The 23,020-nt window shown below is 42.2% G+C and overlaps 1 long non-coding RNA gene across 1 annotated transcript; it reads left to right on the top strand.

Moving 5' to 3' along the window:
- Nucleotides 1-4,158: 4,158 nt before the first annotated feature.
- On the top strand, nt 4,159-15,743 carry LOC141107213 (uncharacterized). The gene is made up of 3 exons (XR_012235820.1): nt 4,159-4,309; nt 13,766-13,840; nt 15,109-15,743. It is a non-coding gene; the product is annotated as an uncharacterized lncRNA (long non-coding RNA).
- Nucleotides 15,744-23,020: the final 7,277 nt, after the last annotated feature.

Genomic DNA, 23,020 nt, shown 5'->3' on the forward strand with positions numbered 1-23,020 from the left:
TGGGTGTGATGGACTGTGTTAGGTCGGTAACTACAATTGCTATGGCACCATCTATTGAAATTTGTTTGTTGGGCTTGGTGGACACATTAGCACCCAAAAATGTGATCCTTACTCTACTCACATTGCTCCTGTACTATGCTCGCAAAGTGATTACCTTATCGAAACCGCTGGCTCCTACCCTCATGGCCTGGAAGGGATTGATTAACAAGGTTCTGTATAAAGCTACATATCTCAGTAGAGGGGTACCAAATAAGTTTAAAAAGGTGTGGGGTGGCTGGATAGATGACAATTCAACTGCATCAGATTAATTGCCTCCTGGTGAATAGATGAACTATGTGGCGGGTAGTGAGGCTTGTGTAAGCCTAGATAGGAACCTTTAACCTCTTTTACTACTGCTATTTGGTGATATCATACTGCATATAATGATTGTACATTGTATATGTCCTCCCCCTTTCCCCATTTTTCCCCTTTACTAGGGTTTAATATGGAAGGATTTCTGATGTCTGTTATTATTTGGTATGGGAGTTGCATTGTACACTGGTGCTGGGAATTGTAGTGCTGAATGTTTATTATGTTCAATGTTTGTATGTATGTTTTTCTATGTTTCAAAACCCTTTAATAAAAAGAATTTACAAAAAAAAAAAAAGAATCATGGAATAGGATCTAGAGATGAAGCCCTTATACTGGGACACCTCAGCCATATATCGGAATATCGGGGTCGGTGACAGAGTCCACGGGGCCCCCTCGGACTGTGCCACCACCTCATGTTGCAGTTGCATATAATAGAAGAGCATTGATTGCGGGAGGTGAAATTGCTCCCTCAACGCAGGGAAGGGAATCAGTCTACCTGCGGCAAATATTGGTTGCAAATGCGTGACCCCATGTCTTCTCCACCGAGCCCCACAATCCAACGACTGCAACTCCTCATAGTGTCCATTGGCCCATATTGGGCTGTACCCGGTAAAGCCCTCTACTTCTTGTAGCTGTCTAAGCTTGTTCCATATTTTTTGCATCAGGACGTATATGGGAAATCGTTTATTAGACTTAGCATATGCCAAGGCCTCCATACCCGTGGGTACGTCTTTGAGACCGGTAGCATAGCACATTAGGGCTCTAATGGGTTCGGAATGTAAGTTCCCGTCCTCTATTCCCGGATCCTCTGGCATAGCTCGGGCGATATGTTGCGCCTGAGCCGCCAAGTAATAAACCCAAGAATTAGGGAGAGCGAGGCCTCCCGTGTCCTTGGATTTTTGCAATTGTTCTAGTTTTATCCTTGGGGGTTTGTCTAGCCATATAAAGGCCCTAAAGATGGAATAAATGATTTGGAACATTTTCAGAGGGATCGCCACTGGTGTGTTGTGTAGGATATATAAAAGTTGGGGCATAAAAATAAATTTTTATGAGATTAACCCTCCCCACTAGGGACATCTTAAGGCGGGACCAAATTTTGGCTCTATCACGGATCCTATTTAATAGCGGGGTCAGATTGAGGGAGATAAATTCACGCAGTTCTGAAGTGATCTGGACTCCCAGATACTTGAAGCAGGTAGTCACCGGTACCTTGTGTATCGTTTGCCCTCTGCTATCCGGATTCACATCCAGTAGCAGGAGTAAGGATTTGGTCCTATTAATTACAAGTCCTGAATAGGTCCCAAATCATTCGATCACTTTCATGTCTTCCTTCAGGGAGTCAGCTGTGTCTCCCAGAAGTAGCATGGTCTCGTCTGCATATAGCATTAGCTTCTCTTGGATCTTTCCATATTGAAATCTGCACGCACCCAGATTTGCTCTAATCAAGGCTGCCATGGGCTCAATGGCGATGGCAAAGAGGAGCGGGGAGAGTGGGCACCCCTGACGAGTGCCCCTATGCATGTAGAAAGGTAAAGAAATGTGTCCCGCCTCTGTAACGACCGCCCGAGGTGAGCAGTACAACAGGTTCACCCAGGATAAGAACCCCTCGCCAAAGCCAAATTTGCCCATGACAGCCCAGAGGTATCCCCATTGACATTTATTTTCACATATTTTGTGACATAGTACCTGCTGCTGACCCAAATTAATTAAATCCCACATCTGTAGCATGGATTTATTACACATTCATTCAGGGCAAAATTCCTGCTGGCACAGCCAGTCAGGCTGTGGAAAATGCAGGCCAAGACACCACAACCAGCATCCCCAGCACCACCCATCCACCGGAGAGTCGCCCGCCCGCAGAGGGGAACACAAAAGCGCCAGACCAACCACTATACAACTCCAGCCAGTGTGCACATGACCAAGGGAAGCCACCAGGGAGCACCACCATTCACCTAAAATATTGTAAATGGTATTATCTGCGCTGTGTTATATATTAAAACAACAGATGCTTTATCATCAACAGAAAAAGACGCAATTCTCACCCTCTCCTCAGCTGAACTGGCATCGGTTGGAAGCATATGAGATGTCATTGAAGTTCTCATGCTGCAGTGGTTCCTGTGAGACCTCTATGTTTGCTTGGGTGCACATGCTGTTTTAATGTTAGCCATTCTTTCCAGTGAGATATTAATTCACTCAATGTTGGTGGCTGGTCACTGGAGCACCTTTGAGGATTATCTTATGAACACTGGAGTTGTTATACACAGTATCTGTTTTCTCTGATCATACACTCTGTGGGACTTTATTCTGTGATTATTGGACTTTATATTTTAGCACCATTTATTCACATGTCATTTATTACCATTTATTGTACTCTAATCTACTTACTTTGTTCAAGGCGCCACACTATTGTTTTTCACACGTAAAATATAAATGCATGTCAATGTCATACCAAAAAACAATCGCAAAAAAAAGGCACTTCACACATAGCGATTGGGAAAAACCAAAGTACACCAAAGTAAAAAAAAAAAACAAAGTTGACACCAGTGGTGGCTGGTGTTTTTTTGTTTGGGGGACGGCAAACAACCCCCCCCCCCCACAGCACCTCAAACCGTCAGATCGGCGGGCACATCGGGGATTGGCGGACACACAGCGGTGGTGATTGGCTGGCAGGGAATCAGGCTGTGGTGGGCATCTGGCAGCATCTCCTGTCTTTTCTCTTCTGAGATCACAACAGCTTCCACCGTGCGTCTCCTCCCCTCCTCCTGGGCATCCAATAGGATCACCTGACCTTTCAGCCAATCGTGAAACAGGTAACAGACCCGCGCTTCCTGATTGGCGCAGAGGCAATTCAGTGTTAGAAAAGTGAATATTCGTTTGCTTTTCTAACACACCTGGGTGGGCTCCGAGCGCAATGCTTTACGCTCCGAGTCCACCCTATTAGTATGTATGTAGCCTATTAGAGCCTATGGCTCTAATCAGGTGCTTCAAAAACACAGCCCCACTGTGTAATATAGACACCTGAATAGGGGGTGGCCGCGGCAGCCGTGGATAGAATCATGCTATGCATGAATTTATCCATTAACAATATAGGGGGTGGCGAGGATAGAGGGGGCGATGCCCGTTCGCTCTTAATGGACTGGCCGCCCTGGTTAACACAGAAATTTTAAGAATATAGCCATGAGTCGAAATTAAATAATAATACCCCATGTACATTCAGTGTACATAAATATTCAAATAATAAAAATTCAAATAATATTCAATCAATAAATGTCTATGTGCAGTGCCAATATACATTTATAAAAAGTCAATGTGCTGTGCTCTTTAAAACACTCCTCAGACACTTGAAAGATTAACCTTTGTGAAGTGAACACACATAATGTGCCACACACACTGCCACCAATAGCAGCTCACCTTCCACTTTGACCTATGGGTAATAGGTAATATGCAATTGTCCCTGTTAGGAATGGTTAGCGTTCCCCTTTAACCTTGTTACACTTTCTTGCTTGAGTTTGTTAAAATTACTGTTAACATATTGATTTAATGTAACTTGTTTTAAATATGCAAGCTTGATTGCAGAAATTGATGTAGCAAGTATTTGGAAACTTCTAATCACAAGATGTACCTGGTGTTGGTGGGAAAAGAGGAAGTAACTTTAACTGTAACTTTAACATTATTTTATCTTAATATTGCTTAATTTTGCATTTATTTACTGTTATCTACTGTTTTAATACCAGCCTGTAATTACGCCATAAGTATACGTATTGGCAATGCATTGGTGACGTATTGACATATTACTGGACAAGAGTATATGATTCCCTCCCTTTATATTGTATATATATAAGTTGTAGTTAACATGTAGCTACCACTGGCACAGACAGACAGATAAGATAAACAGACAGTTTCCTCGATCTTTCATTCGTGGTGGTAGAAGTTTTGGGCATTATCCGCCAAGATCACGGTAAGCATCTTTTCTTTTCTTTTATCTTGCCATGTACCTTTGCTGGTAATGTAGTTAAAAAACAAAAATAGGAGAGGAAAACTTTGCAGTGGGGGCAGAGAGAGATGTGTTTTGTTTGCTTTGGTAGTAAACAAAGAGTTAAGTTACCAGGAGGAGAAACCCATAGTTCTATTAGCACTAGAGATTACAGAGTCTCTTTGTGTTGGGGAATTCTGGGATATTATTAACCCGTTTGTTGCTTGCTGCTGTAATGGGGGTAGAGTACTAACTTTGCTTTGTATATTTTAAGGCTGATAGAATGATAAAGTGCATATTGTATATAGCAGGGTTCCATGGTACCCTAGGATTCTTCCAGAGCAGTGGCGGCTCGTCCATTAGGGGTGCCTGGGCTCCGCCCCCTCTATGAATAATGGATAGATTCAAGCATTGCATGAATCTATCCATGGCCGCCGCTGCCACCCCCTATGCAGGCGTGCGGCCCCTTTTCGGATGCCAAGCGGCTGAATTACAGTGTATTTTTGAAGCAGCTGATTAGAGCCATAGGCTCCAATATATGTGAGCTCGTGGCGCAGAGCATTGCGCCATGAGCCCACCCAGGTGTTACAACAGTGAATATATATTCGCTGTTGTAACACTGATCCTCAATCCGGCCAATCAGATCTGAGACCAGTTTTCTGATTGGTCGAAAAGAGAAGACTCCCGATTGGCCGCTGAGGAGGAGGAAACAAAAGCCAGAGTCTCGTCTTTGGAGAGCAGGGGAGGGGAGAGCCGCCGCCGAGTGTCCGGGAGAAGCGCCGCTGATGGGGTAAGTGCACCAGACCCGCTGGCCGACTGACATACCGGACGACACTGAAGAAATGGCTGCACTGCAAGATCCATCAAAATTCGTATTTAATGAACGAACATCCCAAGTGTTACAGACAGTTCAAATGGTAGACGCGTTTCACACACTAACAGGTGCGCTTATTCATTCCAAAGATAAGTCACCATTGTTTTACTTATATACACCTATCTAGTATAGCAACAGGTGATACAGATCATTAAATTGCAGACTTCTTTTTAGCCCCATGTGATTCACATAAAACATTAATAAGAAAGAGAAAGACATAGACATATAAACTTGCACATATTTGGATATCTATTAAAAAAAAAATTAGCAGTAGTAATGAAGATATACCAATATAGACAGTCCATGTGCTATGAGAAAACAGGAAACAGTGTATACATATGGAATATATATAAAAATGTATATAGAAAAGAGAAAGCATACCAACATTGAAAACATTATAACCTATTTATATCCCAATGGTTAAAGATAAATGCACGTTTCCTGTACTCCATTAGACCTGTGTAAATATATATGTAGATACATATATATATTAATATAACTAACCCCACAATAAAAACATTGATCACAAACATGGGGAAGCTATCCGGGTATAGAGATGGAAAAAGGAGAAGTACAGGATGAGACAAAAAAGACCAAATCAATCAACGGTATATGGTTCATACAGAGCAAAGACAACCATTGGTTATCCATTCCGTATGACCTCAGTAACCTGGTCGGTCCTAACTAGATATATATATAAATAAAAATGTTAAATCTAACAATGTGGGCGATAAAAGTATGGCCCAAATTTAATATACTCCATATGCCTTCTGTAATCTATAGGAGAGACTCGTATTTAGTAGATAAATAGATGGATTGAATGGCCAACTATCCTGGGCGTGCATAGTATCCTGTGAAACAATATGGGCGGTAAAAACACACAACCCAAATTTTAGATTAAACATATGTCTTCTGTGATCTATAAAAGAGACTCATATTAAATAAATGATCTAAGAAACCCATTAACCTAGGCATACACAGGAACAGTACCATATGGAACAATTTGGATGGTAAAAACACAGCCCAAATTTTATATAGTCCCTATGCCTTCTGCAGTCTATAGGAGAGACTCGTATTTAATAAATAAATAAATAGATGGATTGGGTGGCCAACTATCCTGGGCGTGCATAGTATCCTATGAAGCAATATGGGCAGTAAAAAAATATAGGTGGTAAAAAATAAGCGGTAAAAAATACGGCCCAAATTTTACATTAAACCTCTGTCTTCTGCAATCTATAAGGGAGACTCATATTCAATAGATGATCTAAGAAACCAGCTATCCTGGGTATACACATGAGTAGTACCATGTGAGACAATATGGGCGGTAAAAACACACAGCCCAAATTTTATATAGTGCCTATGCCTTCTACAATCCATAGGAGAGACTCTTATTCAGTAAATGGATAGATTGAGTGGCCAGCTAACCTTGGTGTGCATGGTATCATATGAAACAATATAGGTGGCAAAGAGCCCGGCCCAAATTTTGGATTAAACCTGTGTCTTCTACAATTTATGGGGGGGGGGGGGACTCATATTCAATAAGTGATCTGAGCAAACAGCTACCCTGGATACACACAGGAACAGTACCATATAGGACAATATGCATGGTAAAAATACGGCCAAAATTTTAATTGTCCCTCTGACATACCGGCCGACTGACATACCGACCGACTGGGGGGACTGTATGTCGCCCCCCAAAGGAAATTACCACCGGCCGCCCCTGCTCAAGAGGTTGCTAGGGGTTCCTTGAACAATGACCAAGTGCTGCCTCCCACATAAGTTCCTACCGACACCGTTGATCTGTTTAGCTATCCAGAAGGGGGTAATTCTTCCCAGCGACCACAAGTCTAAGAAGAACTCTTCCCACTGATCATCACACTAATGTATCATTAGATGGAGATATGGGAATTTTAGCAAGTGTTCCCTGAGGCCAGAAAGTTATTCCAAGGGTTCCTCTGTGCTGAAAAGGTTAAAAAAGGCTGGTATAGAGTATAAGATTTGTTCATTCATAAGTGTTATCATAATCTATATTTTATAATGGGGATATGTAAACAAAGCAGATCCCCTATCTGACAGGGAAGTACACAGAGATCAGAATGTCAGATTTGTCCGCCGATCATCGCCGCAATTACTAGTAAAAACATTACATTGTAAAAACAATAAAAAAAAATTTTTTTAAATGCCAAAAATCTATTCCTTAGTTTGTAGACGCTATAATTTTTTTGCGCAAACCAATCAATATACGCTTATTGGGATTTTTTTTTTACCAAAAATATGTGGAAGAATACAGATTGTCCTAAAAGGATAAAGAAATTAGATTTAAATTTTTTTTTTTTGATATGTATCATAGCAGAAAGTAAAAAATATTGCTTTTTTTCAAAATTGTCGGTCTTTTTTTGTTTATAGCGCAAAAAATAAAAGCCGTAGAGGTGATCAAATACCACCAAAAGAAAGCTATATTTGTGGGGGAAAAAAAAAGGACATACATTTTATTCAGGCACGACCACGAAATTGTCAGTGGCGTATCGCAAAAAATGGCCTGATCATTAAGGGGTTAAATCCTTCCGGGGCTGAAGTGGTTAAAGTTCCTTCCTTTTTTCCCCGCCAACATGTCTGTGCATAGTGCCAGGTATATCTTGTGGTTATAAGTAGAGCCGCTGTCAGAAATCATGGGGCAGCCTATCTAATGGGGCCCCTAAAAAATGCAGCTTTTTCTTCAAGGGATAGATATCTTTCTCCAGTTACAAATTTGATTATCCAAAAGGAATACTGTTTTTAGATGAGAACAGGCCTCTTTACTTTACTTGTGTCCGATTACACCCGCCTACCTCCAATCTAGTCTGCTAAAAAAAACGGAAGGGGATTCATCCTTCTCTGTCAAGTTGGATCAGATTGGAGGGTAGTCGGGTGTAAACAGACAGTAGTGTCCATTTACACCCGGCCGCTCATAGAGCAGAGCAGGCTGTGTTTGTGTCTGTTCTACATAAACCGAGCGGACACGGACCTGTCATCCGCCTGCTCTGCTTAGATCAGCAGACAGATCCCCTACTGAGCAAAGAGGACTCCATCCCATGTGATAGGGGACCAAGGCAGGCCATAGATGACACAATTTTCTTTCCTGCAACCACGAGTTGAAGGAAAGCTTTTGTGTTCTCCCAGCGAGGAGTGATTACTGCTAGCGGCAGTTATCAGCCTGCCCCATAGATCGTTCAAATCTTGGCCGGTTTCTGCTAAAACACCTGAGATTCAAACTATCTATGGGCAGTTTAACCTCTTAGCGCTGAGCGTAAACAAATATGCGGCCTCTGGGTGGGTGGTCCTTGACGCCAAGAGGCCACACATTTGCGTAACAAAAATGTAAACTTGTGCCGAAGGCGCACACGCTTTGCGCTCCTGGCACAGTTACCACTTAATGGAAAGCTTCCGATTGCTGCTTGCAATTAGGAGCTTTCCGATCATGTGACCGCTGTGACAGTCAATTAACGGCGGTCACATGATCATCAACCCTGCCCCACCTCCCGGCATCAGAAACCCCTTAAGCCCTGTTTCACACATGTGCGGTGCGAATTGAAGCTCAGGTTTCACTGGGGAGATAACAATCTCCTGTTCAAGGGATTCATTGCGTTTTTGCTCAGTATCAGAGAGCAGGGAGAGGGGGAGGGAGGGGGGGGGGGGGAGAGGGGGAGGTGTAGTGAGGAGAAAGAGAAAATCCTTGTTCAGAACGCAATGCATCAGCGAATCAGATGCATTCCCATAGGAGATAATAGGCTTGTAGTTCGCACCGCAATGCCCAAAAAACGCACACGTTTTTTGTGCAATGCGCAGTGCGAATGCAACGCACATATGTGAACCAGATACATTCATATGAATGTATTTTAAAATGTCCTGCGAATTAGATGCGGTGTAAGCCTCATCTAATTCGCATAGGTGTGAACCCGGGCTCAAGGACCGGGAGGTGCTGGCGTTAAGGAGTTGAGGATGCGATTCACTGTCCTTCCTTTCTTCAATGATCCTCATCATTATCATCATGATAATCACGCAATACAGGTCCTGTGGCTCAAAGTACCTGTACTGTGTGAGTGTGACTACTGTCATTATTGATAGTAATTAGGTCACATTTGGTTGCTGCTCCCTGCTATATAATTTAAAATAGGCATAGGGAAATGTGTGTACAGTGTGCTGTCATGTCATGAGACACTGTACCTGTCCAGAGGCTCAGAGCCAGGGATCTCTCTGTGCCTCCACTGCTGCTCCAAGGCACCCCAGTATTATCTGCAGTCCTAACTCATGTAAATTTATGAGAGTCTCCATAGTAGAAGCACATGCATTCTAATGGATAGATAGAGGGCAGGTGAGCCTGGAAGTAGCCCACCTCTCTTTAAAAAAGCACAGGGGCACAATGGACACCCAGCACATAGCACAATTGCAGCAAAGGTGCCCAGTGTGTCCCCTCACCAATATTACATCAGTAACAACTGCCCACTGTCCCCACCTATATCTGGCCTTCACAGCATGGAGCATGAAGGGCAACACGTGCAAAACAAAACCAAAGACAATTCCCAGCTCAACTCATTGCGTTAAAAGTTCTCTACACAGCAAACCACATTACCTCCTGCCAACAACAAAGTGACTCCCAGGAACAAGCCACAGTTCAAGCAACAGCCATCAGAAGCCTTAGAGACTAAGACTTCATTCACACCTAGGCATTTGGAATTGCGGGTGGAATAGCCAGGATTCTGCCCGCGATTCCAAATCGTGGCAAAAGCGGAACACGTTTGCGATGCCATTAATTCTTAATGGCACCCCAATTACTGTGCAATTTTATCACGATTGTCGCGTGACAAGTCACGCAAACAAAATGGAAGGACGCGCGTCGCCCAAAAGAAGTTCACTTCTTTTGGGCGACACGCATCCCACCATTTTGTTTGCGTGGTTTTGCCATGATTGTCCCACGATTGGGATGCCATTAAAAAGTAATGGCATTGCAAATGCATTCCACATTTTGCTGCGATTTGGAATCGCAATTCCAAACGCCTGGGTGTGAATAGAGCCTAAGCTAAATGCTTTTGCAATGTCATTTTATCCTGGTAAACCTCACCCTTTTTCACCAGAGAACTTTCACACCCAAGGTGTCCCACAAGTAACTTTCTCACCAAAGAGTGAGAGATCAGACCTGTCTGACTTTGCCAGATATGATTCGCCACAAGCTCATTAACATTAGCCTCTCGAGGTTCGACAACTGTCCAGAGAACTATAGGGCTTGAAGATCAAACTTCAAAGCTGCTATTGTTGATCTCAACATTCCTGTCAAGGAGGAACTTTATTTGCTCATAAAATGGCTGGGGCCAGAATCTGCAGATCGTGTTAAAATACTGAGAGCAGTACAAGATGACTACCCAGATGCAGGTCTTGCTGCTGTATCAGCAAGACTTGAGCAAACCTAGGGTAGCTCTGGGGCCATAGGGAGTGCTCTATTCAAGAGACAGCAAAACTTTTGAATAATAGGAAACAAAGATCATCGCAAACTTCAAGAACTAAGCAACCTCCTCATGGAGTTAAAGTTGGCAAAGTCAGATCCCTGTCTAACTAGGCTAACCTTTCTGAACACCGCACATATCCGAAGAATCAACCTGAGAAAGCTACCAGGATGTATGCCATAAAAGATGAGCAGAGCAACAGATCCCTGGTTAAACCTACATTCTTTGAGATCTTTGGCATAAAGGGACATGCAACACCATAAACTCTCAACACCTGTTCTGGTCATGTAAAAACCTCAGGCAGAAGGGCTGATGGGTTCATGGTCTCCCATATCAAAGAAAAGGCAAGAAAGGGCATACCCTTGCCAACATTAGTCGGGTGCGACCAAATACCAGACAACAGGGAAGAAATTCCTACTCCAGAAGCTGTGTATCACCATCCCCACTTAAGGCACCCGGGGGCAAATTAAAGTGCAAAAAACTAAACACATACAATACAGTAATATAATCTGTAAGATTACAGTGTATCAAATCATTTCACATCCTGTCAGAAACTATGAATCAGACCGAGACATAAGTACAGTTAAATCACACTTGTTTAATAATAAAAGTAAATAGAACAAACATAGTCAAAACATAGCCAAATTTCGGTAACCAGAATGGATAGTCAGACAAGCCAGAAAGTCAGGAAGCCAGGAATCAGCGTAGTGAAACAGCAAGCAGGATCTGGAGCCAGAAGGAATGTCCACCAAGCAAGTCTTTAACAGGAGTGCAAGAGAAAGTCTCTGTGATGTTGACCAAGGCAAAGGCAGAGGGGCTGGATGGCTTAAGCAGGACTGACGAGCAGGATAACATCAACAGCTGAGTCACTGTAGAGAGATAGGAGCTGGCAATTAGCTGACAGCTGAGCGGCCAGCTCAGAGAAGGAAGGTCTGAGCCCAGCCCTGACACATCCCTTTTGTCCTTAATGCTTTGTCCAGTGCCCTGCATGCAGTTTTATAATATATATATATATATATATATATACACACATACACTGTTCTTTCTGCCTGGGAACTTGAGAATGTCCATGACAACCAAAAAGCGTCCCTTTATGTCAAAAGCCGTTTTAGACCAGCTAGAAAACAGCGATAGTAAATTAGAAACACTTTCAGAATTGAATGATAGTGATTAGTGGGGAAATTCGTCATTAAACACTGAAAGTAACGGCAGCGACAATTCTGCAACTGAGCAAATTTCAGTGTTTTTGATTTGATTACATTATTGAATAAATGTTATTATTATTTGTTATAATTATTTATTATAATTTATGATTTTGTGCTTCAAACTTTATTATACCCGGGATGTCTACTAGACTGTCTACTCACTTAAGTGAGTTATTTCTAAATGACAGGCCTACAATATAAAATGCCAAATTTCCATGCAAAACAACATACCGATTTGAGGCGCAAAAATCTGACATAATTATACCGCCAGGTTAAGACAGCTATCAGAGACTATTAAAGATTGGGATGCTTCACTACAACAAACATTCAAACTGGGAGTCCTGAAAACAATCTTTACATGCCTTAGATGGAATTGACATACCACGCTGTTACACTTCAGCTTCCCTTGCTGCAAGTCAGAGAAAAGAGATTCTCTCAATCAAACCCATGTAGGGTTTTTGTTTGGCAAAGCTAAGTTAGCACTATATTAATAAAATAGTGCAGCGCTAAAACTAAAATAATCAAATAACAAATCACGAGCACCAATATTAAAGAGGGAGTAAACCCTGATGGGTTTTACTTCCTCTTTTGCTCCCCACAAGGCCTGCAAATGAAAAGCATAATGGCTAGTATGCATCGCATACTAGCCCATTATATGACACTACCTGCAAACAAAGCCTGCGCTATCCCCTGAGCAGGCCGCGTCCATCTTCGCCCCTCTTCCTTCCGGGGCCACGGACTCTGGCTCTGTGACTGGTCGGAGTCGCGGGAGCCGTCAGTCACGGTACACGCTGGGGAAAGAAGCGGCAAGGTGGTCTGTTTCTTCACAGCGCATGCCCCAATGACGACATTGACGCACTACAAGTGAAATATCTCCTAAACGGCGCCCATTTAGGAGATATTTCCACTACCTATGGGTAAGCCTTATTCTAGGCTTACCTATAGGTATAAGTCAGCAAAAAGGGTTTACAACCACTTTAAGTGTCCATATAAAGTGCTGATGTGGAAAAATCATATAGGTGACTTTGTGAAGAGCCTCCACCAATGGTAATATTAGCAGCTCTCCTCCCAAAGTGGACCCCTGTAGGAATAGGGTCAGAAGTGCATTCCCCAAATGGAGTAATCAATGCTGTGTAGAGGAATGGAATCACCAGGATAGGCTAATCGGAGAAACAGATCCTTTTCTGCACGCTCCAGATCCCTCCAGGCACAAAGAGCAAACTCTCCGGTGTCATGATTAAACATGGAATAAAAAGAGTACATAGTACTCTCTGCCAGAATGGGTATTTATTGCGTATAAAAAGAGAATAAAACTTACAAACACGGCGCTGTAACCCAGTGCCAAGCACACAGGCATGCACGACAAGAATAAACAACGGCCGCGGGTGATGCCACACGATTCCCCTCTGTCCGCACGCGTCACGTCCCAGGGGGCGGTACTTCGTCAGCGGATACGGAAATGACTTCAGCCACCCGCTTCAAATAGTAAAGGCGATCTGGGATGTGACATGTGCAGACAGAGGGCAATCAAGTGTAATAGGTGTTATTTATAACACTGCAGTGGAGACATATAACACAAACAGAGACCCAGCTCATCAGATTGGAGTTAATGATAAATCTTATTTTATTAGATATCATTATTTTATATATATTTGAATTATTTATTTAAACTCCAGGCAATTTTTTAAATAAAAAATGTAAAGTCTCATGAGGTGTTTTACTTTTTTTAAAGTGGTGTTAAACCCTAAAACAAAAATGTTTTAAATTGCAGCTTACCAATTTTTTGATGTGGTGGCTGCATTAGTTTTATTTTTTCTTCTTTTTCCTTTATTTTCACCTGGAAAATCTGTCATTAAGTTTATTGTTTTTCCACTTCCTTTAACAGACCAAGCTGTTCAGATAAAGGAGCGATTAGAGGGTTGAGACAAACCATTTACCACTGAGAGGGGTGCTTACAATGGTAAGTTTTTAATCATCTATGTTAAACCTTTATCCAAAAAGGAAAAAACCTGCAACTGTTTTAAAGCGTTAGCCAACTATATCTAAATCTTCTAGTCTAGCACTATTTCCACCCCAGGCTTGCAATGATGCAGTCCAAAGGTGTCTGCTTTACTATTTCATCCAGAATGCAGACACCCTTGGGCAGGAAGTGTGTTACTGGCAGGATCACCAGGTGAAATAAAGAAGAATAAGCATAAAAAATTAATACTAATGCAGCCACCGCATCTAAGGACTGGTAAGCTGCAATATATAAACCTTTGTTTTTCGGTTTAATGCGACTTTCATATTTACACTTTCATTTGGGCTGGATGGTGTAGCTCCTATAGTTGCAGCACAGGAGCTGTAACGATAGGAGCTGAGTCTCTTATACACGGAGTTTGCACTGTTTGTCCACCCCTTCCTCTCTCCTGGCCCTTTCACAGAATGCTTTGTATTGGCCTCAGTGAGCCTGAAATATAGCAAGAGCCTGTAAGGCTTCTATGGATTCACCCGGACAGTCCAGGTTTTGAATCATGTGTCCGGGTTCCAGGCAGACTGAAACCGGACACATTTTGTCAGACAGGGCTGTGGCTCCCCAAGTAACTGAAATAGTCACAAACAAATCTGTTGCTATCTGGGAGCTGTGGGTGGCTGTCTGCGGGCAAGTTCGGCATCACTGGGGGGGGCAGGGTGATGATGTCAGCAAGAGTAATTTGGACACACCCACCATTCCCCTCTCCTTGGGGCACCCAAAGATGTTCCAGGTCTTTTATAATCCTATAGCGTATACTACGGGAAAAAAAATGTGCCCTGTGCTGCTAAAGTGTTCGGGTTTGGCTTGAAGAAAAGGTGGCAACCCTATCCTTATGGCAATATCAGAGTTCTATTAGACTCCTAATTCTCCCCTCTGCACTGAGGCCAAACAGATCCAGGACAGGCAGAACTCAATCTGCTCCTCTCCTGGGCCCAGCTGGAAAGGATCTGTCATCTAAGAGAGCTCTGAGCAGAGATTCACTGTACTGTATGGAGAAGAGATCATCTGACTTCTCCTTTGTAGTACCCAATGGTCATCCTGGAGGTAAAGCCCACAGTCTGCTGATAAAATGGAAATCAAACTCATGGCTACTCTTCATCTCACTGACACCAAGGGGGGCGCTCTTCATCTCACTGACACCAACAAAGGGGGCACTCTTCATCTCTGTTTCTTTCTCTCTGTTTATTACTTTGCTTATATTTATTTATTTTCAGAACATGACTGGCAAGATGTTTTCAGTAACAACACTTCTGTTTATCAGTGGAATTCTCTTTGGCCTTTCCCAATGCCAACTAAAAGAAAACAGGGAATGGGAAAAGTTTAAAACAAAGCATATCACCTCTCAAACTGTGGCTGCATTCAACTGCAACAGAACCATGAATGATCCTTTATATACTCCAGATGGGCAGTGCAAGTCGGTCAATACCTTCATCCATTCGACCACTGGAACAATCAAGGAGATCTGCAGAAATGTCGCTGGTCCTGTAAATAAAAGCAGTAAGCAAAAATTTCCGTTAACTACTTGCACAAAAACCATCAGGTGCGAATATTCTCAAAGCAATCAAACCAATTTCATATGTGTCACCTGCAAAGCTAACTTGCCTATTCACTTTTTTAAAATAGGAACGTGCTAATAATGAAAAGATTTTATTTTTTCCTTCTGCTTTACTGCATCCTATGCTTTTTTAAACGTATGACAGTCATTTTGACTACTAATGCCGCCTCCTAAATCCTATATCTAAGCTCATCAAGTCAGGGGATTCAGTCTGACTGCCATTTTCCCTTATGCACCGATTGTTTCTCATTACATGACAATCTGTACAATAAAGTAGCTTTACTCTTTCATTCACATTGTTGTTTTGTTTGTTTGTTTTTTCAGTTGTGTAATCTGCCTTTTAAACCCCAAGCACAGTTATTAATAAGACAAAAAAATATATATTCTTTATTCAATAAAAAGCTCTTATGCTTAAAGCAGACCTTCAGTAATGTTTTCAACTTTCCATCTATTAAATCCTCTGCCCTTGTTGTTTTAACTTTGGAGAGTAAAAATTTTTTTTTCTGCCAGTAAATATCTTATACAGCTCACTTCCTGTTTCTTGTCCGGTAAAAAAGCCTAGGCTTATGACATCATGCACAACTCTCTCTCTCTCACTCTTGTGAGCGTTTGCCAGGAATGGAGGGGGGGGGGGGAATCAATCATAAGAGGGCCAATGAGAGCTGCAGGTGTGTGTCTGTGTAAATCCAGGAAGTGAACAGGTAGCAGCTTCAGCTGCCCACAGTTAAAATGGTTGCAGCCAGACTCAGTGGCGGGAGATTTCTGCAGCATACTGTATTTGGCAAGTACAGAATTACAGTATACAGTATATAAAATAATATGCAAAGTGGTTGGAGGGAAGCTTTAGAATGGCAAATATGTTTTTATTACAAAATTATGTGAGCAGACTGCAGTTCCTCTTTAACTGCTGTAAACCATGGCAGCCAATCAGAATCTATGTACTGGTCTGACTTTTTTAGAATGGATTCTGATAGGCTCCCTGGTTACTGCATGTAAAGTGGAACTAAATCCACCAATTTAATTGTTTTTGAAAACAGTTACATTCAAGCCATGCCTTGTTAGTGTGCTTATGTTAGCTTTCTAATGAACTGTCAAGCCATCATATGGCTGGTGTCAGAGCTCATCACATGTGCAGCATCATGGCAACTGTAGATTCAACAGAGGATAAGATGTCAGCTTCCTTGGCTGTAAAAGATAGGAGGTTTTAGTTCTGTTTTAACCACTTCAGCTCCAGAAGATTTTACCCCCTTTATAACCAGGTCATATTTTGCTATTCAACACTGCATTACTTTAACTGGCAACTACACGGTCATGCAACGCTGTACCCAAATTAATTTTATATAATTTTTCCCCACAAATTGAGCTTTTGATCACCATTGAGTTTTTTATTCTTTATTATATAATCGATAAAAAAAAGACTGAAAATTTTTAAAATAAAACAATATTTTTTACTTTCTGATATAAAACATATTAAAAAAATAAATAAATAAATAATAAAAAAAATCGAATTTCTTCATAAATTTAGCCCAAAATGTATTCTGCTACGTCTTGGATTAAAAAAAAAAAAAAAATTGCAATAAATTTATATTGATTGGTTTGCGTGAAAGTCGTAGCGTCTACCAATGATGGTATATATACTGGAGTTTTTATTTATTTCTGTATACTAGTAATGGTGGTGATCAGCAACTTACAATGGGACTGCAAAAGTGCAGCGGGCAATCTGACATTAACTAACATTGTGGGGGGGGACTGACTCTACTATCACCAGTAACACTAATATAGTGATCAGTGCTAATAATATACACTGTCACTGCCCTAATGACACTGGCTGGTAAGGGGTTAACATTTAGGGGCAATCAAGGGGTTAACTGTGTGCCTAACCATGTTTAGTGTGTGTACTGTGTGCTGTTTTACTCAGCAATGTGCCCATTTTTAGTCCCTGTTTTGAACGAAGGGAAAAAAATGGCACATCGCAGCTGTCTGTACAGAGCCCTATGTTGTTTGCCAGCACAGGGCTCTCTTCTGTCATTGCGTATATTTACGTGATTCTGCACTGGCAAGCCCTCCTTTAATAGTAAAGCTACAGGAGACAGTTGGCAAGTGGTTAAAGCAGACCATGTATCACGGAGGCAGCACATCATTTGCTTTTGTTTCACATCCATGTTGCTCTGTTCAGTGGTCAGAAGCAAAGTAAAATACATACTTTTTCCAGATAGAAGTGCAACTCACATGCTCTCCTTTCTCCAATTTACAGTGACAGTGCTTGACAAATAGCAAATAGCAAATAGCTGCGAAGACCCCCAGGGCTGTCACATGGTGACCATGAAAGATTTATTAACCTCGTGTATCAACCCTGTGCAGTGTCAGGACAAGGTCATCCAGCGCCCAGGGAGAACATGCCAAGCTGCCCGATGACTAATGCCAAGCCAAACTGCCCCCCCATAACCAGTTATCTCACCCATACCTGATCATTATACATACATAGAAATTGCAGAGGTCAGGATTGGATAAATTACAAAGTGCAAGGGTCAATAATGTGGAACAAACATGTGGTAGCGAATTTCATGTTGAACAGATATAGGTTACCAAAGGAGGCATCATCCCTAATGGCATAATCCAAAGAAAATAAACAAAGAATAAATTGTGCTAGTCAGTGAATATATCACTCCTTATAATACTGTGACACACTAAACAAGTGGATAAAAATAAAGTGCAATGTGCAAAAAGCAGATGATGAAATCCTTAGTAAAACATGAGTTTTTGGAATTAAAAGAAAAAGGAAGAAAAATGGTCCAAGAATACGTGTATATTCCACCACCAAGTGACTGGATGCAGGATTTTTCAGTGGCACACCACATAAGTAATCATGGACTCTTAGCAAATGCTTGGGACCACCTACCTCTAGGATGGTCAAGTAGGCAAGCAGAATAACCTCTGTGGGGTAGCAAGAATGTCACCTCCAAGGGCAAGGAAGTGGTAGATGAATTCCTCACTGTAGTCACCCCTCACACCTCCCAATCATCCAGGGGCAGGGGATAATCATAATAGAAGAAAAGCTCCAATAGTGTAATACTATTTAATTAGGATTTATTGAAAATGAAAAGCCAAATGGCTATTTACTTTTTTACTATAATCCAAAGAAAAAGTGTGGGACTTTGTATATGCCTCCGATTGTACGCAGACAGCAGTTAAAAAATATCCAAATTTTATTAACAAATCACATGAAATAAGTGCATAGTAAAAACAATTCATTTATTGCACAAGAGGTCACAACTTCACCATCAACCAATCAGAAATATAACCAGAGTGAGATATCTCTGGTCGATGTGATGGGGTCAACGCGTTTCTTCAGGACCTTACTGACCTCACTTTTATCCACGTAAGACACCAATACAGTTTAAAAAATGGAAATGAATAAAGCATGAAATAAGGATCAATGATATTGAAATTAATACTTTTTTTGTGAGGATAGCTTCTGTTAATCATTTATACAATAGATCAATTAAATATAAATCACTTTATGGAATCATCATCCACATGAGAGAATAAAGGTTGGATTCCAAATCAAGCCCTGGGGAGAAAAATAATCCCAGATGTAAGGTGTATGTAATATATAATGTGCAGGAGTCAAGAGTACAGAGACCAGGAGTATATACACCCTAGTGCACACCAGTACTCCCTATGCGGCATTTCACAGCTACATATATACGCACACATACATACAAACACTCACATGTGAATATACATAAAACCACCCATTTACAGTATCACAAAAAAGTGAGTACACCCCTCACATTTTTGTAGATATTTTAATATATCTTTTCATGTGACAACACTGAAGAATGTAAAGTAGTGAGTGTACAGCTTGTATAACAGTGTAAATTTGCTGTCCCCTCAAAATAACTCAACACACAGCCATTAATGTCTAAACCGCTGGCAAGAAAAGTGAGTACACCCCTAAGTGAAAATGTCCAAATTGGGCCCAATTAGCCATTTTCCCTCCCTGGTGTGACTCAGTGTTACAAGGTCTCAGGTGAGAATGGAGAGCAGGTGTGTTAAATTTTGTTTTATCGCTCTCACGCTCTCATACTGGTCACTGGAAGTTCAACATGGCACCTCATGGCAAATAAGTGAGTACACCCCTAAGTGAAAATGTCCAAATTGGGCCCAAAGTGTCAATATTTTGTGTGGCCACCATTATTTTCCAGCACTGCCTTAACCCTCTTGGGCATGGAGTTCACCAGAGCTTCAAAGGGTGCCACTCGAGTCCTCTTCCACTCCTCCATGATGACATCACAGAGCTGGTGGATGTTAGAGACCTTGCGCTCCTCCACCTTCCATTTGAGGATGCCCCACAGATGCTTAATAGGGTTTAGGCCTGGAGACATGCTTGGCCAGTACATCACCTTTACCCTCAGCTTTTTTAGCTTTTTTAGCAAGGCAGTGGTCATGCTGGAATACTGCCCTGCGGCCCAGTCTCCGAAGGGAGGGGATCATGCTCTGCTTCAGTATGTCACAGTACATGTTGGCATTCATGGTTCCCTCGAAGAACTGTAGCTTCCCAGTGCCGGCAGCACTCATGCAGCCCCAGACCATGACACCCCCACCACCATACTTAACTGTAGGCAAGACACACTTGTCTTTGTACTCCTCACCTGGTTGCCGCCACACACGCTTGACACCATCTGAACCAAATAAGTTTATCTTGGTCTCATCAGATCACAGGACATGTCCTTAATCTGCTTATCTTCAGCAAACTGTTTGGGGGCTTTCTTGTGCATCATCTTTAGAAGAAGCTTCCTTCTGGATGACAACCATGCAGACCAATTTGATGCAGTGTGCGGTGTATGGTCTGAGCACTGACAGGCTGACCCCCCCACCCCTTCAACCTCTGCAGCAATGCTGGCAGCACTCATACGTCTATTTCCCAAAGACAACCTCTGAATATGACACTAAGCGCTGCACTCAACTTCTTTGGTCGACCATGGCGAGGCCTGTTCTGAGTGGAACCTGTCCTGTTAAACCGCTCTTTGGACTTGGCCACAGTGCTGCAGCTCAGTTTCAGGGTCTTGGCAATCTTCTTATAGCCTAGGCCATCTTTATGTAGAGCAACAATTCTTTTTTTCAGATCCTCAGAGGGTTCTTTGCCATGAGGTGCCATGTTGAACTTCCAGTGACCAGTATGAGAGCGTGAGAGCGATAACACAAAATTGAACACACCTAATCCCCATTCGCACCTGAGACCTTGTAACACTAACGAGTCACATGACACCAGGGAGGGAAAATAGGCTAATTGGGCCCAATTTGGACATTTTCACTTAGGGGTGTACTCACTTTTGCTGCCAGCGGTTTAGACATCAATGGCTGTGTGTTGAGTTATTTTGGGGGGACAGCAAATTTACACTGTTATACAAGCTGTACACTCACTACTTTACATTGTAGCAAAGTGTCATTTCTTCATGAAGTCTCCACAACTTGGGAAATTTTATCAAGGGGTCACGGCACTAGAGAACCACTGGGTTAAAGCTTCAAGCCCTTCAATGCACACAGCTTCTGGCTCCTTGGACGCACACAGCTTTGAGCTTCTTAATGCACACAGTATCTATCCTCACACAGAGACGCTCACTAGCAGCCACTGATCCAACTCCACCTTCCTTCTTCTTCTGCTCTCACCAGCCCCTCGTTCTATGGGCTGTGTGTACCTAGGCACACACCCTGCTGGCTGTCCACAAGACCCGGACACAGGGTTGGAGATCCCGTCCCATCCAAGACTCTGAAGGATCTCCAAACTACAGAGCCCCTTCCAGAAATAGCAAGATCCGGAGAAAACTGCCAGAGCAGTTTTCTGTTTCAAATCTACGCTCTGTAGCTCTGCAATCCACCGATATGCAGACTCTGCGTCCACTTTAACCCCATTTTCTTAGGGACAGAGCCTCGCTCTGCCACAATATATAATAAAATATTTACAAAAATGTGAGGGGTGTACTCACTTTTGTGAGATAATGGGTGTTATTTACGAAAGGCAAATTCACTTTGCACTACAAGTGCAAACTACAAGTGCAAAGTGTAATTGAAATTGCACTGAAAGTGCACTCGGAAGTGCAGTCACTGTAGATCCAAATGGGACATGCAAGGAAAATAAAAAAACAGCATTTTAGCTTGCACATGATTGGATGATAAAATCAGCAGAGCTTCCCCTCATTTCAGATCTTCCCCTCAGATTTACAGCAACTGCACTTCCAAGTGTACTTTCATGTACTTTTTTTTGCAAAAATATCAAAGCTTTCCATAAAATCTACAGACACGTACCTTACTGTCCTACATCCATGATTCAAAACGTACAGTATCAATTGCTTCTTTACAGATTGTAGGTCATGACACAGGAAGGAGTTGACCAGCTGACCTCATTAGCACACACCCTGCATCATCCACCCTCCCAGCTGCATGTTTTTTAAATGAAATGCAATCAATCAGTGATCACCCTTCTCACTAAATACACAATCAGATTGCATAGTGTATGGCCCTCTTTATACAAGTACATAGAAGGGAGGGAACAGAAACACTCAGCTGCCACATCTCTAATGCGTTTTGGAGTATTTTCAGTCATCACACATAGGGCAGCCCATCCACCTGAATGTGCTGCCCTACACACAGCAATCACCCCAAAGAAGCTTCAGAACCTTTTTTTTGAGCAGAGCTTGGTTGCGTTTTTTACCGCGATTTTTGGTGCAGCGAATTTATTTCTGAAATGCAAGGAAACACACAAATGTGAACGGAGCCTCATTGTTCTTGTGTTAATGCATCAATTTCACTTTCAGGCCCATTCACATCTAGCATAGTGGAAGCGAACGTTTTGTGGCTTGTTTTTCCTGTGACATGCATAAGGCAGCCCATTGATTTAAATGGGCTGTGCTATATGTGGCTTATGGGACATGTGCGTTTTGCAGCATTTGCCATTCTTTTTTTCACATGGCAAAATGTATGTTTGCTTCTGTGTTTGGTGTGTCGTTACCAATTGATGGCACTGGAAGTGCAACTAGTACTTTTAGGTGTATAAAGGTGGCCATACACTATACAATCTGATTGTACAATCTGCTTTAGATTTACCAAATTCATATAATAGGAATCTAGCCAATCACTCTGTATCCAGTCAGGCAGGCCCTTGCATTGCATAGTTGATGACAGATCTAAAAAACACGCACGCACAGTAAAAAACACGCAACCCACAAAACGCCAACATGTCCCATAAGCCACATATAGCATGGCCCATTTAAATCAGCAGGCTGCCCTGTGCATGTCACAGGAAAAATGAGACACAAAATGTGCACTCCCACTATGCTAGATGTGAATGGGGCCTTAAAGTGAAATTGGTGCGTTAACACAAGAACAATGAGGCTCCATTCACATCTGTGCGTTTCCTTGCATTTCAGAAATGCACCAAAAATGGCAGTAAAAAACGCACCAAGCTCTGCTCTAAAAAATGTTCTGAAGCTTCTTTGGGGCGATTGCTGCATGTAGGACAACCCATTCAGGTGAGTGGGCTGCCCCATGTGTGATGTGTGAAAATGCTC

This window comes from Aquarana catesbeiana, linkage group LG09 (assembly GCF_042186555.1).
Source record: "Aquarana catesbeiana isolate 2022-GZ linkage group LG09, ASM4218655v1, whole genome shotgun sequence".
NCBI classification, from domain to species: domain Eukaryota; kingdom Metazoa; phylum Chordata; class Amphibia; order Anura; family Ranidae; genus Aquarana; species Aquarana catesbeiana.